We start from the raw sequence: 14020 nt of genomic DNA, 5'->3' as shown, positions 1-14020 counted from the left end.
AATAGTATGGCCAGCAGGAATAGGGAATTGATTGTGTCCCTGTACACGGCACTGGTGAGGCCACAGCTCAAATACTGTGTTCAGTTTCGGGCCCCTCACTACAAGAAGGACAGTGAGTATCTGGAGCTTGTCCAAAGAAGGTCCATGAAGCTGGTGAGGGGTCTGGAGCACAAGTCTTATGAGGAGCGGCTGAGGGAACTGGGGTAGTTTAGTCTGGAGAAGAGTAGGCTGAGGGGAGACCTTATCACTCTCTACAACTACCTGAAAGGAGGTCATAGCAAGGTGGGCATCGGTCTTTTCTCCCAGGTGACAAGCAAGAGGACAAGAGGAAACAGCCCCAAGTTATGCCAGGGGAGGTTTAGATTGGAGATTAGGAAAAATTTCTTCACTGAAAGGGTAGTCAAGCATTGGAACAGGCTGCCTAGGGAGGTGGTAGAGTCACCATCACTGGAGGTGTTCAAAAAACGTGTAGACGTGGCACTTTGGGACATGGTTTAGTGGGAATGGTGGTGTTGGGTTGATGGTAGGACTTGATGATCTTAAAGGTCTTTTCCAGACTAAATGATTCCCCACAGCTGGTTTTTGGGGCATACAACATTCCTGCCCCAGTGACTGGAGGTTAAAGACGCCCACTTGCTCTAGTCTTTGCTACTGAGACTGCACTCACCCCAGCAGCTGACGCCACAAGCCAGAGTCACATACACCTGCAGCCTGACTCCTGTAGTTGGCCACAAATTTCACTCACACACAGAAGTCTCATCAGTAGCTGGCACTTAGTCCTTGTAGCACACATACACACGGAATGGATCGTGAGATTTTCCAGAGAGATAATTAAGAAAAGATTTAGTAAGAAGACACAAGAAGATAGGACAGACTACAGTGATCAGGCACAGGACTCCTCCAGACAAGCGTATGGACTGGCCCTGTTTTATATGTGACCAGCCCCTTTTCTATCCCTTTTCTGCCTACTTCCTGCTCTTTGTCCTCCTGGCTCCTCCTTTCTCTGCACCTCCTTTTGTGGGTTTGTATAGCTCTAACGATTCCCTCACCTGTCCCAGTCTAGTGTCCAGGATCTCCCCTGGTTTACAGTCATATCAGTTGCAAAGTTTAGGCTGATCTTCCTGGAAGGGGCACCTGCAGTTTCTTGATAGACCATCACTTGTTGTGACTGGTGAGGTCGTTTCTTGTCATTGTCTCCATGTTTTTTTTCTTAGATTTGTGACTCTGTATATTTTGTTTCTGGCTTCCACACTTTTCCCTCAGTTTCCCAGCTGATGAGGTCCCCAGTCAGAAAACCTTACTGGAATAAATGTTCTCATGCTGTTACATGTCCTCATCAATTAGTGTGACTGACCAGACTTGATTTTCCTCACTGTCTCCCTTGCCAGTTAGGTTCTGTATGTTCTTGTTTATGGTTTCCTCCTTTCCTTATTATCCTCCTTTTGCATTGAAAAAGATCCTTGATGAGATGCCCTTAAAGGAGCAGACACTCTCTTTCTACACACTCTCACAATATCTAAACAAGATAAAGTTGTATTGTAAATAACAAATCACTGCAATTGTTGCTGATAAACTGTGCTAAGATAAGTTATCATTGTCTACATTTGACCAGGTGGTTCAAGTCAAGGTATTTCAGGGTTTCTTGGTCATCAGTGAGATGAAAATTGAGGTTCTAACTCCAGTAACATAGCGTGATAACCGTTCAAAAGAAGACCATGTGAACTTTACAAAATTTCCATCCAGCTAACTAAATTAATTAATATTTAATGTTGTTTATCTAGTTTAAGCTTGAATTACTCATGATAGTCATTACCATTTCATTTCCTTTGGCCTTCACTAATACCATTTCTTCAAGGCACCTCAGTTTAGTGTTTTCCTTCCCATTGCTTTAGTTGAAAGCAAGAATGAGATGCCAAATCCACACGTGTAAGGTGTTACCATGAAATCCTTCTCTCTCACTCTCTCTCCTTCTTAATCTACCTCCCTCTCTCCTCCTAAGGATGTTACAGGTTTTCAGCTAGCTATCCCTCTCTTTTGTTCAGAAAATAAGTATTTTGATCAGCCCTGGATCATCTCAGGCTTTGTGGCTGAGAACTCATCTAAGATTCACAAGTGAATGAATTATAAAAGTAGCATGTCTGGGCAATGTATCTGGCTTTTCAAATGCTTTGGGTTTTTCCTATGGGATGATCATGTCATTCTGTACAGTATTCTATTGTACTGTAGTTTATTATGTAATTATTTTCTAATTATTTTCCAGAAGACTACCTATTTTGAAGTTTGCCCATCCAGTTACTATGTCACCAGTTTTTCCTGATTTGGTTATAACATCTGGCTATTGGTTGGAAGACAAGATGGCATTTTGTAAAATAAACCTTCTCAAATCTCTTTGTGAGTCATGTAAAACAACAATATATACCAATACTAAGATTCTTTACTTATTTTCTTCTTAGGCCTGTCTTATCAGATTGAGTCAGAAATTTTCAGGAGCTCTTTTAACACAGTTTTAAAAGTTATTTTCATGTGAGTAAGGGTAAAATTTGGATTGCCCCGAATGACACCAGAGATAAAGTAACAGACTGAATCACTTTCGAAAATTTCTGTGTAGTTGAAGTTCATGACTATAAAGTCTGATCAAAGGCTGATTTTGGCTACCCAGGAGTTTTTTTTACCTCACCAAGCATATCAGAGCAAGGGATAAAAGGAAAGGTTCACTTTCATTTTTGATATGGATAATTATGGATAAATATTCTCAGTAGAAAGTATAGTGATAGCATGCAATATTCATTACTCTACAATTACCTTTTCTTAACTTTCATCATACATGAATCTGCTATCAGATGGCAGAAGGGAGCTATCATGTTGAAGAAAGTGATCATGTCCAACTTCCAGCATTCCTCTCCTAATCTATGATTTCAAGCTATCAGTAGTCACTAATTATAACTGTGTGGCTTCCCTATAAAATAGTGGCTGGGGAGGAACAGCCCTGCTTTTCATTGCAAGTTCACAACTGTAACAGAAGGGCAGATTGCTAAAATTACTCCTTTGCTATGTATTACATCCAATTCACTAGCTTTTAAGGAAAAAGATCCATTGTCTGGGCTGGCCTTTCTTTTTGAAACTGAAACAGTAGGTTTAGAAACAGGAATGCTATTATTACATAAAGCACCACATGACTAACATTCTTAGAAGGTATCTTTAATCAGAAGATACTGTTGGTGCTGTGGGATAAAATCAAAATCAAAGGTCATGGACAGAGTGACAGAGGGTAAACTGAAATTGTGTCTTTCTAGTATTGTATTCATAACTGTGAGTTACCTTTGTAATTTGCAAAGAAAGATGTCTCTGTTTTGTTTTATCTTCTATACGCTGTGATATTTGCTCTGTCATAAATACAGTTCTGACATACCTTGAATAAGAAAAGAGACCTGTGTAATATTATTTCCATAGGAGGGATACTGCTACTACATTGAGGACAGTTCTTAAATAAAGCTAAATGTGTACGTACAAACTGTAGAATACAAATGCTAAATAAGCTAAATAACAATTTTTCCCCTAAGAAAAGCACGTATAATTGCTCTTCTACTAGGTATAAACTGCAATGAAATGGAATAAAGCCTTCTTAACTTTTAATCCAAAGTAGTGCCTTTGTACTTGAAATTCTTCTGTGTGCAAGGACGTAATACAGTTAGTAAAAGAAAGCCTTGGCCAGGAACACTGCTTACAAAGTCTAGGTAGCACTGCTACAGAAATCTCGTCTAGGGTGGGAGGTTTCTCTGAACTTCACAGTGCTGAAAAAAGCCCACTAGTACAAAATCTGCTCTTTGTTAATAAGAATCTTTTACATCAAGAAGCCACTGAAATCCTAACTAACATCTAGCAACAGATTCCCTGACAAGGGCCTGTTTGAAAGAGAGGGAAGTCAATAAAAGTAAAGTGTAAGTGTACTGTTAATGGCAGGTTCTTGTAGGCATTTTTCCCCAAATTATACCATTCCTATTCAAATACCATCTAGAGAGTCTCAGACAGTGTCAAGTGCAATCATTGTTATTGCAGTTGCCAAGGTAATCAATTGAAATCATAATGAAGGGAACAGAAGGAAATCAATAGAGTCTGAAATTACAAATAAAGAGAAGCTATCGTTTAAAAGCATTTGGCTGAAATCTTCCATATTAATGGAGTCAGAAATGGCTGTGTCATTCAGAAGCAGTGTGGTGCGTAATTCACTTGAGTGCATTAGAACACCTAAAAGCTATTGCAGCAATTAGGGCTGCCTACCAAGAAAGTGTCCACCTAAGAAGAAGGATCGCTGAATTGTTTGTTTGGTTCCAATATGTTTTCATGTTTAAAATTATAATTTTTTCCCCCCAAAACAGCCATCATGATGCAATCTCAGTAAACATAGTTTCTATCCCATTTTTTGTTGAAGAAGATTATCTAATGTGCAATAGCTCTTCTGGAGTTTTCTTTCTGTTAAATGCCTTGCTCAGACACAGGCCCCCCCTGCCCCGAGTTTATACCCCTTCAGTGTCCCAGTGCCTGCAGGACATTCCTAGCTAATGGCGGTGCCAAGCATTTACACTCCTCTTTTACACATAAATTGCACGGTGTCCTCACACATAGTATTTAAGGTAAAATTTTGGAGAGAACATCACAGCACTTAGACAAAGGCACTGGAGGTGTGACCAAGAGGCTACTGACCCTTTCTCTTTATTCATGGTACTTCAGTAGCTACAGCCCTTGGGCAGTTAGATCAGCAGGATCCTTTCTTTAGCTTCCAAGAGAGGAGCAAGCAGAAAAGGAAGAATTGAATACGCACCTCCGCTGTGAGTGCTTTACTCACCAAATATTGCTATTTCACCTTGCAAGGTGCAGTAAATAATTATTCCAGAGGAGAAGCTAAGCATGATGTTAGTTGTAACATAGTCTGTTACTGCATTCACTTGGGAGGGAGAAGACATGGGTCCCAGCTCCTAAACCAACTGGAGCAGGGAATTGAAGTATCCACTGGAGCAAGAAAGCCAGGTCTCTTAGAGATAACCATTATGTTACGCAGCTCTGTTCCCTCCCTCTCCCATTCTGGTGAGGGAGATGGTGAATATTTAATAGTTTCATGCAAAATGGAACAGCTTCTGGAGGAGGGGTTGAAAAGAACCTGTAACACCCTATAGCACTGCTCTTACGTGTTTCCCGTGCAAAGCAAATTACCATTATGTGAACATGTTAGATTAACCTATTTGTCTTTCCTGAAAGGAGTGCTCAAACTACTTAGTCGCTGCTGAGGAGGGAGATGGGCAAATGTCCACATCACATTTTTTTCAGCTGCATTCAGGAAAAAAAGATGATGTGGGTCAGGTTTTTTTGCTTTCAGGCTGCTGCCCTTACCTCACTGAAATGTGACTTGACCTTCATAAGAAAATTGTTTTTAAAAGTCAGAGAGCAGGAATGGGAAGAAAAATTAAGAAGGTACCTCCTTGCTGCCTGAAATACTTCTAGCAAAATGTCCAAGCATAGCGCAACCAAGCGTTCTTTCTGCTCCAAAATATTGATTGGCTTTTGCATGACATTTAATAAAAACTTTCCATTACCAGTTACATAACAGCAATTAAAATCCTCATCAAATCTCTCTTAACTGCTTATAGTCTTCCACTAGGGAGCATTTTCCTTGGAAAACATCTGCAGTAAAAGGCTATTTAATCTTCATAAGTGAAACAGTCAGTTATGCTAATTAATCTCTTTTATTGTCAGTTTACATTGAAATCTTGTACAGATCTGGTCTTCTGCATTAGGTGCATTGAGGCACACTTTGACTTGCTCTGAGAGGAGAAAAAACTTTGTATTTTTTCTGTCACATCAGCTGAAGCTAGATCTGATCATTGTGTGCCTCTGTGAAGGAGTTCAAAGTACTTTGCTCTGTAGTGTGCAACCCACAATTGCAAACAGTTAAGAAAAAAAACTTCCGTGGATTGACTTCTTGAATGAGGCCAGTGAATCATTGCATAACCAAGTAATACAAATAAAAGAATAAAATAATATCAACTAATCATACAATCACTAGCAACACTTTCTGCCTTTTTGTTTGTACAGATTTATTAATAAAGAAATTAAATGTGGTATATTGAAAGCAATCAAACCTCTCCTTTCTCTGGAAAGCATTGAACAAGTCATGACAGAAGGGGAAGAGACCTTCATATACTCATACGCAAAAAATGAGACGTGCTGATTTTTTCCCCATGTCATAAATCCCAGTCCTTCAGCTCTCATTGTTCCAGGTTTGTGATCTCTGGTTGTCCCTTTAAGAGTTTCTGGATTATTATTATAAGAAACAAAGATGTAGCAGACTTGAAGATACAAGGCTGTGCCTTGTAAGTATCTCTAGCTTTGCTTTCTGCCATTTGGCTCCAACTTTGAAGCTGTGAATCTTTTCTCACTTCCTCTTTTTGATGCTCAGTTCTCAGTTTCATCACTTACAGGAGCGTCAAACCTCCTTCCCCTGCTTTATTTCTTCCCCCTGCTCCCAAGAGGATTTCAGCTTTTACTGATCCAAACAGGAGCAGCTCCACCTGAAAGAGAGGCCTGAATGCCATTTGTATTTTTAAAGAAGGCTTGGCAAAAGAGGGAAAACCCATCTTATAAATGTCTGGATAAAAGCCAAAAATAAATCACATCAGTATTTACACTTTAAATAATGTGCTGAATGTTTCTCTACTGTAAAGCCTTCATAGTGGATCAATACCGTTTGCACTATTCACTTGCAGCAAGCAGTAAAAGTCTTTCACTTCAACAGTTTCCAACCATTTAACATTGTTAAAAAGACAGCTAAAACATCAATTGGGGGCATTTTCTCCTAAACTGAAATGGATCGATTAGTTTTCATGACATTCACTGTGGAGATGCAGGATTAGGAATGGGGTAATATGGGAGGAAGAGGGAAAGAAGTCAGTGCCATCTTTTAAGTTAATGAAATAAATTGCATACTTCTGCTCAGCAAGAGTAAATCTTCTTGAAGGGATTGACGTTTTTATAATACCATGTTAATAACTAGTTCTCTACACATGTAGTATGGATTGCCTTATAAATTGATTTCACTGTACATATGCAAAAGCAATGGCTTTGAGAGTCTGGTTTGTAACGTTTGTCACGTCGAATCAGTTAGGCAACAGTGTAAATTTGTGACCAATGCCACTTCAGCAGGAATAGGTATTCATTACTAGTAAGCTCTGAAAGAACTATGCTTGGTAATTGAATAGTAATTAATTGTTCTAGGGTTTTTTTTGAGGTAAAAACCAAAGCGATCACTTAATTCAGCCAATGAATGCCTTTGTGTGATCCTAGATCAACAAAAAATTGCTAATAGCATACAGAGAAACAATGGGGTTGTTAACATCATTTTAGCACTTAAACTGTGGAAGGAGAGAAGAAAGAAACTTCTGACAGAAGAAAAAGAACCAGATACTTGAATTCAGCATTTTTTGTATTTAAAGGCTGTTCTTTTTCCCTGACACTTGTCTTTCTTCTTTTTGTCACTTTTTTTTTTTCTTCATTGTTTTCCTTAATGGCTGCACCGTATTAAAAAAAAACAAATTGCCTCTTGTTCTTTAACATTTTTCATAAACTTCAGGTCTGGGAGACATGTTATATGGCTTACAGCAACAGAGTACAAATCTGAAGCCAAAAAAGAAAAGAAAACTTGAATAGGCATTCAGAAAGGGTTGTGAGATGCAAATCCTTATGCGTACTTATTAAATATCAGAATATGGTAAGTTAAATAGTAGAGACAAATCAACATTAGAGGTATTCTTTCTGGTTTATAAACTATGTTTTTTTTTCACCAAGCACTATGTAACTATTAGAAATAAATGGTTTGAAATAAGGAAATTTGTTTCTGGGGATATTGTGACTTTTTATCCTGTAATATTGTGCTTTGAATCTTGTGAACTATGACTTCTGTCCAAAAAAATGAAAGTACCTGTAATTAGGTTCCATTAATTTATCTGGCTTGGGTTTCTTTGGCTCATAAAAGGGTTTCAAAACAGCATAGGATTCTGTCCTTTTCCAGGATCCTGTGTAAATATTCAGTAAGTGTCATGAAACATCTGTGTACAATAACAGTTAGTCACATTAAGTAGTATAAATTCATTTAGGTAGCTTAATGAAATGGCAATTCCCTATTCATTGATGTTCTGTTCAGTGTACATTAATCTAGAAAGTCAATGAAAACATGCTTGGCAGATAAACCTGAATTCACTATTCCTTCAATTTCCCACACAGCATAATACCTTCTTAAAAGATTAATTAGTAATTTCTTACTTTTCCCACAATTTTCTTTAAGTACAATCATGATCACTTTGTAAAGGTATAAATATTTCTTGACAGTAAGGACTGTAGTTCTTAATTTAATCATGGTCTGATTTTCTCCTCCTTCAAGCTTTCTTACTAAAATGGTCCTCTAAAGACAGGGAAAAGCTAAGCTATATAAGAAGTAGTGTCTTAAGTCTTAGCAATGGAAGTAGTTTTATTCAACTAACAGTTTCCTGAGATGCTGGGTGATATCTAGGTAGTACCCAAATACTCTGCATTTTGGGGAGATCCAAAATATGAATGATACTTTTGATATCTTATGCCTGGCAATAAACCTCTCTACTTCTTGTAAGACTTGGGGCTGGGGGTGTCATTGGTACTGCCATTGACTAAAACAACAAGGTTTGTTTCACCTGTATCAACACTGGACAACAGTCTGATATCAAAGTCATTTGTTAGAAACAAACATTTCTAAATAAATTTTCAAACCCCACTGGCTTAGTTCTCAGTGGTATGAGATGAAAACAGGCATGCTATGAGGAAAACCATGCATAAATTATTTTTATCTAATTTTAGTTTAAATAAGATGGAGATTTTATGGATTTAGGTCAACAGAGATCATACTAAAAATGTTCATTGCTTCATTCTAATGAGTTTAAAGGATGGCTGTTCTACTTTTCCTTCAATCTATTTTTGTCCTGTTAGTAAGTAAGTACAATATGTTATTGTGGAACAAAACAAATTCATTCATTAAAATACCCAAATGTAGGAGGCACCCCTGAAGTTTTGTTCTAGACTGAAGTCCTCTCCAAGGGTTAACATCTGAGTATTGAGACAATGACGTTTCTGATTGTAGTCCTGATATTTTAGCAAATAGCTAAGATGTGGTCAAGTCTTTCACCGACAGAAATGCCAGATTTGCCTGCAGGTAAACAGATCTATTCCTCCAGGGAAATGTGAGTTAGAATCTTGTCAGATACTAGAGAGAATCTTGCCTAACGTTTCTGCATTGTGAGTTTTGCAATAAAAGCTGGAAGAAAAAACATCAGGAATCTCTAAAAAGGTCAAGCCCTGCTCTGTGTGTGATTATGTCTGAGCAATTAACAGGGCCAAATCTCCTACTGCCTGCCCTTACTGTTTGTTCACAGTCAGAGAATTATACCTGCATCCTCAGTCATCCATTTCAACTGCAGTGCATGTGTGTTGGTGGGAAAGAGAGAGCAGAGACATCTGGGGAACCTGAACAATGTGACTCACCCACAGAGGCAGAAGACCAGAGTGTTTGCTTGGTCATCAAGTCATTTTCCTTCCTGAGAAGGACACAAGGATGCTCTGAAAACTGTCTTCATAGCTAGTCTGGGATAATGTGAAGAAATAATAAAGAGGGTAGGACTTTTTCCCTTCATGCCTTTGAGAATGTCCCTTTGTAATGAATGTAATGGTGTCCTAATTTTTTCTGGGATAGAGTTAATGTTCTTCTGAATAGCTGGTATAGTGCTGTGTTTTGGGTTTAATATGAGAATAATGTTGATAACACACTGATGTTTTCAGTTGTTGCTAAGTAGTTGTAGTGCTTTTACTAAGTCAAGGACGTTTTAGATTCCCATGCTCTGCCAGTGGGGATGTGCACAAGAAGCTGGCAGGGGACAGAGCCAGCTGACCCAGACTGGCCAAAGGGATATTCCCTACCATATAACGGCGTGCTTAGTGTATAAAACTGGAGTTGACTGGGGGGCAGGAATCACTGCTAAGGGATGGGCTATAGCTCACTGGGTGGTAGTGTATATTGCATTGTGGATCACTTGTATTTGTATACTCCTTCTCCTTCTCCTTCTCCTACTTCTTCTTCTTCTTAATAATAATAATTATTATTATCATTATTAATAATAACAATAATAGTTCCTCTTTCTTTGCTGTCCTATTAAACCATTTTTACCTCAACCCATGATTTTTTTTCTGATTCTCTCCCCCATCCCACCTGGGAGGTGGCAGAGCAGCTATGTGGTTCTTAGTTAGCAGCTGGGGCTAAACCACAACAAATGGTTTGGATGTCCATTCTTTAGCCCAGTCTACTGATGAAGCAGGTTTATGTGACCTTTGCACCTTTCCACTACCATGTTTCCACAGTGGACTGGAACCTGTTCACGGAGTCCTTTTTAACATTGGGCAGAGCAGAGGTCTCCAAAGTCTTCAGAACCACAAATTTCACAAGCATATGCAGAAAGTAACATGAGAGGTATTCTTTTAATACCTCTAGAAAAGTTGCAGCATTCATCTTCAGTTTCTTAGGCATCAGGAAGACTATATGGGAGGATTTATGAATGCTTGATCTCTGTGGACAATTTCCAGACTTTTAGACAGAAGAGAACGTGTTAATGAGAAGCTATGCACAGGCCCCTAGGAATGAGATTTCAATAGATATGTTTCTCAGAGACACTGTTAGGATCTCAGATGCCCAGCTGTCTGCACTGGTTGGCTGTGGAGCCACAGTATCCTCATTTAAGTTCCCCCTTGGCAGGGACGTGTAACTAAAATGTGAATACAAAAGTTCTTTATAGGTCTCATCTCTTAACTTTCTTTTTCAGTGTTGATAGAAGCATGGCTTGTATCTCAGCTACAGTTCAAGTTCTTCCTTAATAGATAGGGAAAGCTTGCTAACAAATATTTTCTTAGATTCAAGTATTCTTATTAAAAACTCTCTTAAAACAAAAATGCCTAAAACAGCCTCTAAATCTCTACATTTAGCATCAGTACTGACCAGTTGAATGTACAGCGCGTTAAAAAAAAAAAAAATCCTCTCTCTAAAAATACAAAGTAAAATAACTCCAATCAAGATCCCAAAATTCTAGCACAAATATTAATTTACAAGATTTATGTTTACATGAAAGAGAACAAATGCCTTTATGAAAATGTGCTATTTTTCAGCAGGGTCTATGCCATACCTTTCAGATTTTGTTTTGTGTGAAGAGCTTCATTAAATGCCTCTAATTTTATACTTAGAATGGACAATGTTTGCAGTTTGAAAATATAATTTAGGCAAAGGGACACTAAGTATAACAATTTTATTTCACATTTAAGTTACTAAAAATGCAAGGTTGCTGCTCCCCAAAATAAACATTCAAAAAAAGGGTCTGTAAAATCAAAACATGTCCTTTGTGTGAATTTCAGCTAGCTGCCAATAGCTCTCTATTGGGTTACTCTGTGAGCTGGTTGCTTTTTGCAAAAGGAGTGCCTGGAATAGATCAAACTTGAGACAAAATTTAAAACAAAGAAAAAAGTAAGGCTGTTTCTGTGTTCAAGTCAAATTCAAAATGGATGAATTACATTCTGGCTCCTTCACTCCTTGTTTTCTTCTTACTGGCTGAGAGTTTCTTTAGTTTTTGTAGAGCATGTGTATCTATATATCTTCCTCCTAGGGGAGGAAGGAAGTGTGGAGGCATTGCCCTTTACATCAAGAAATGGATAGAGTGTGAAGAGCTGTGTCTAAGGAATAGCCACGAGCAGATTGGAAGCTTATGGGTAAGAATCAGGGACTGAGACAACAAAGAGAACCTTGTGGTTTGTGCCCACTACAGGCCACCCAAACAAGGGGAGTCTATTGACAAAACCTTCTCACTCCAGCTACAGGAGGCATCACACTCACAGGCTCTTGTCCTGCTGGGGGACTTCAACCACCCCTACACCTGCTGGTAAAGTAGCATGGAGAGCTATAGGTAATCCAGGAGATGCCTGGAGTGCATGGAGGGTAACTTCTTAAGCCAGGTAATAGACAGCCCTACCAGAGGGGATGCCATACTGGACCTGATGGTCACCAATGCAAGTTAGTTCATTGGTGACATCAAGATTGGAGGCAGCCTGGGCTGCAGTGATCATGCACTGGTGGAGTTTGCAGTCCTGAGGGATATAGGACAGGCAAGGAGTAAAGAAAAGTCAGGGCCTTGAATTTTAGGAAAGCAAACTTCCAGCTCTTTAAGGAGTTAATCAGTGAGATTAACTGGGAAACAGCCCTAAGGGAGAAGGGAGCAGAACAGAGCTGGCAGATCTTTAATGCTTTATGCCTTCCATAGAGCACAAGAGCTCTCAATCCCCAGGTGTAAGAAATCAGGAAAGGAAAGCAAGAGGCCAGCATGGCTGAGTGGAGACCTGATGGGTAAACTAAAGGACAAGAAGGAAATGCACAGGCAGTGGAAGCAGAAGCAGGTATCCTGGGATGAGTACAGAGATGCTGCTTGGTTGTGTAGGATTGAGGTCAGGAGGGCCAAGGCGTGCCTGGAACTGACCTTGTCAAGGGATGCCAAGAATAACAAGAAGGCCTTCTACAGGTATGTCAACCAGAAAAGGAAGGTCAAAGAAAGCGTACCACCCTTGATGAGCAAGACTGGAAAACTGCTAACAATGCATGAAGAGAAGACTGAGGTACCTAATGACTTCTTTGCCTCAGTCTACACTGGCAGTGTCTCTTCCCACACCTCTCGAGTGAGTGGACTGCAAGATGGGGACTGGAGGAGCAAAGTCCCTCCACTGTAAGAGAAGATCAGTTTTGAGACCACCTGAGGAACATGAGCATACACAAGTCTATGGGACCTGATGAGATCCATCCTGGAGTCCTGAGGCAATTGCTTGATGTAGTTGCCAAGCCACTCTCCATGATATTGGAAAAGTCATGGCAGCCAGGTGAAGGCCCCAGTGACTGGAAAAATGGCCCTGGGAACTACCGACCTGTCAGCCTCATCTCTGTGCCTGGGAAGACCATGGAACAGATCCTCCTAGGAGCTATGCTAAGGCACAGGGAGGTGATTTGAGACAGCCAGCATGTCTTCACCAAGGGCCAGTCCTGTCTGACCAACCTAGTGGCCTTCTGTGATGGAGTGACCACATCAGTGGCCAAGGGAAGAGCTATGGAGGTCATCTATCTGCACTTCTGTAAGGTCTTTGCCATGGTCCACAAAACATCTTCCTTCTGTCTCAGTTGGAGAGATACAGATTTGGTGGGTGCACTGTTGGGTGGATGAGGAAATGGTTAGATGGTCGCATCTAGAGAGCAGTGGTAAAAGGCTCAGTGTTCTGATGGAGATTGGTGAAGAGTGGTGTCCCTCAGGGGTCCGTATTGGGACCCCTGTTACTGTTTAATGTCCTCATCAATGACATAGCCAGTGGATGGAAAGGTTGGATTTAGACTAGCTATAAGGAAGCAATTTTTCTCAACGAGTGTGGTGAGACACGGGCACAGGCTGCCCAGAGAGGTGGCAGATGCCCCATCCTGGGAAATATTCCAGGTCAGGTTGGATGAGGCTCTGAGCAACCTGCTGTAATGGAAGATGTCCCTGCTCATTGCATGGGTGTTGGACTAGATGGCCTTAAATGGTCCCTTGCAGACCAAAGATTCTATGATTCTATGGTTGTATGATTCTATCTGTATTGGTGCAAGAAACCATTCCTACAGAGATCATACATTTGCGTATGCCATTCAAATATTTGAGGACTCTTTGGGGTCTCTAGCAAAATATAAATTTATAAATATGATTTTGTTTACTTTTCATAAAAAATAACAATTAAAAAATGTTGGGTTTTCACTAGAATAATCTTATTGAAAAGTGGGTTGTTAAAAATACAGTAAAGACTTCTTTGATCTGGCAAAGCGTGGTTGTGGAATGGAAGTGTTGTGTTTTATTGCATCAGTAAGTATAGCCAGAAAAAGTAGACATGAAGATCTTACTTG

This window comes from Phaethon aethereus (assembly GCF_964289735.1).
Source record: "Phaethon aethereus genome assembly, chromosome: Z".
Lineage (NCBI taxonomy): Eukaryota > Metazoa > Chordata > Aves > Phaethontiformes > Phaethontidae > Phaethon > Phaethon aethereus.
The sequence above is the reverse complement of the archived record's forward strand: the minus strand, read 5'-3'. Positions refer to the sequence as shown.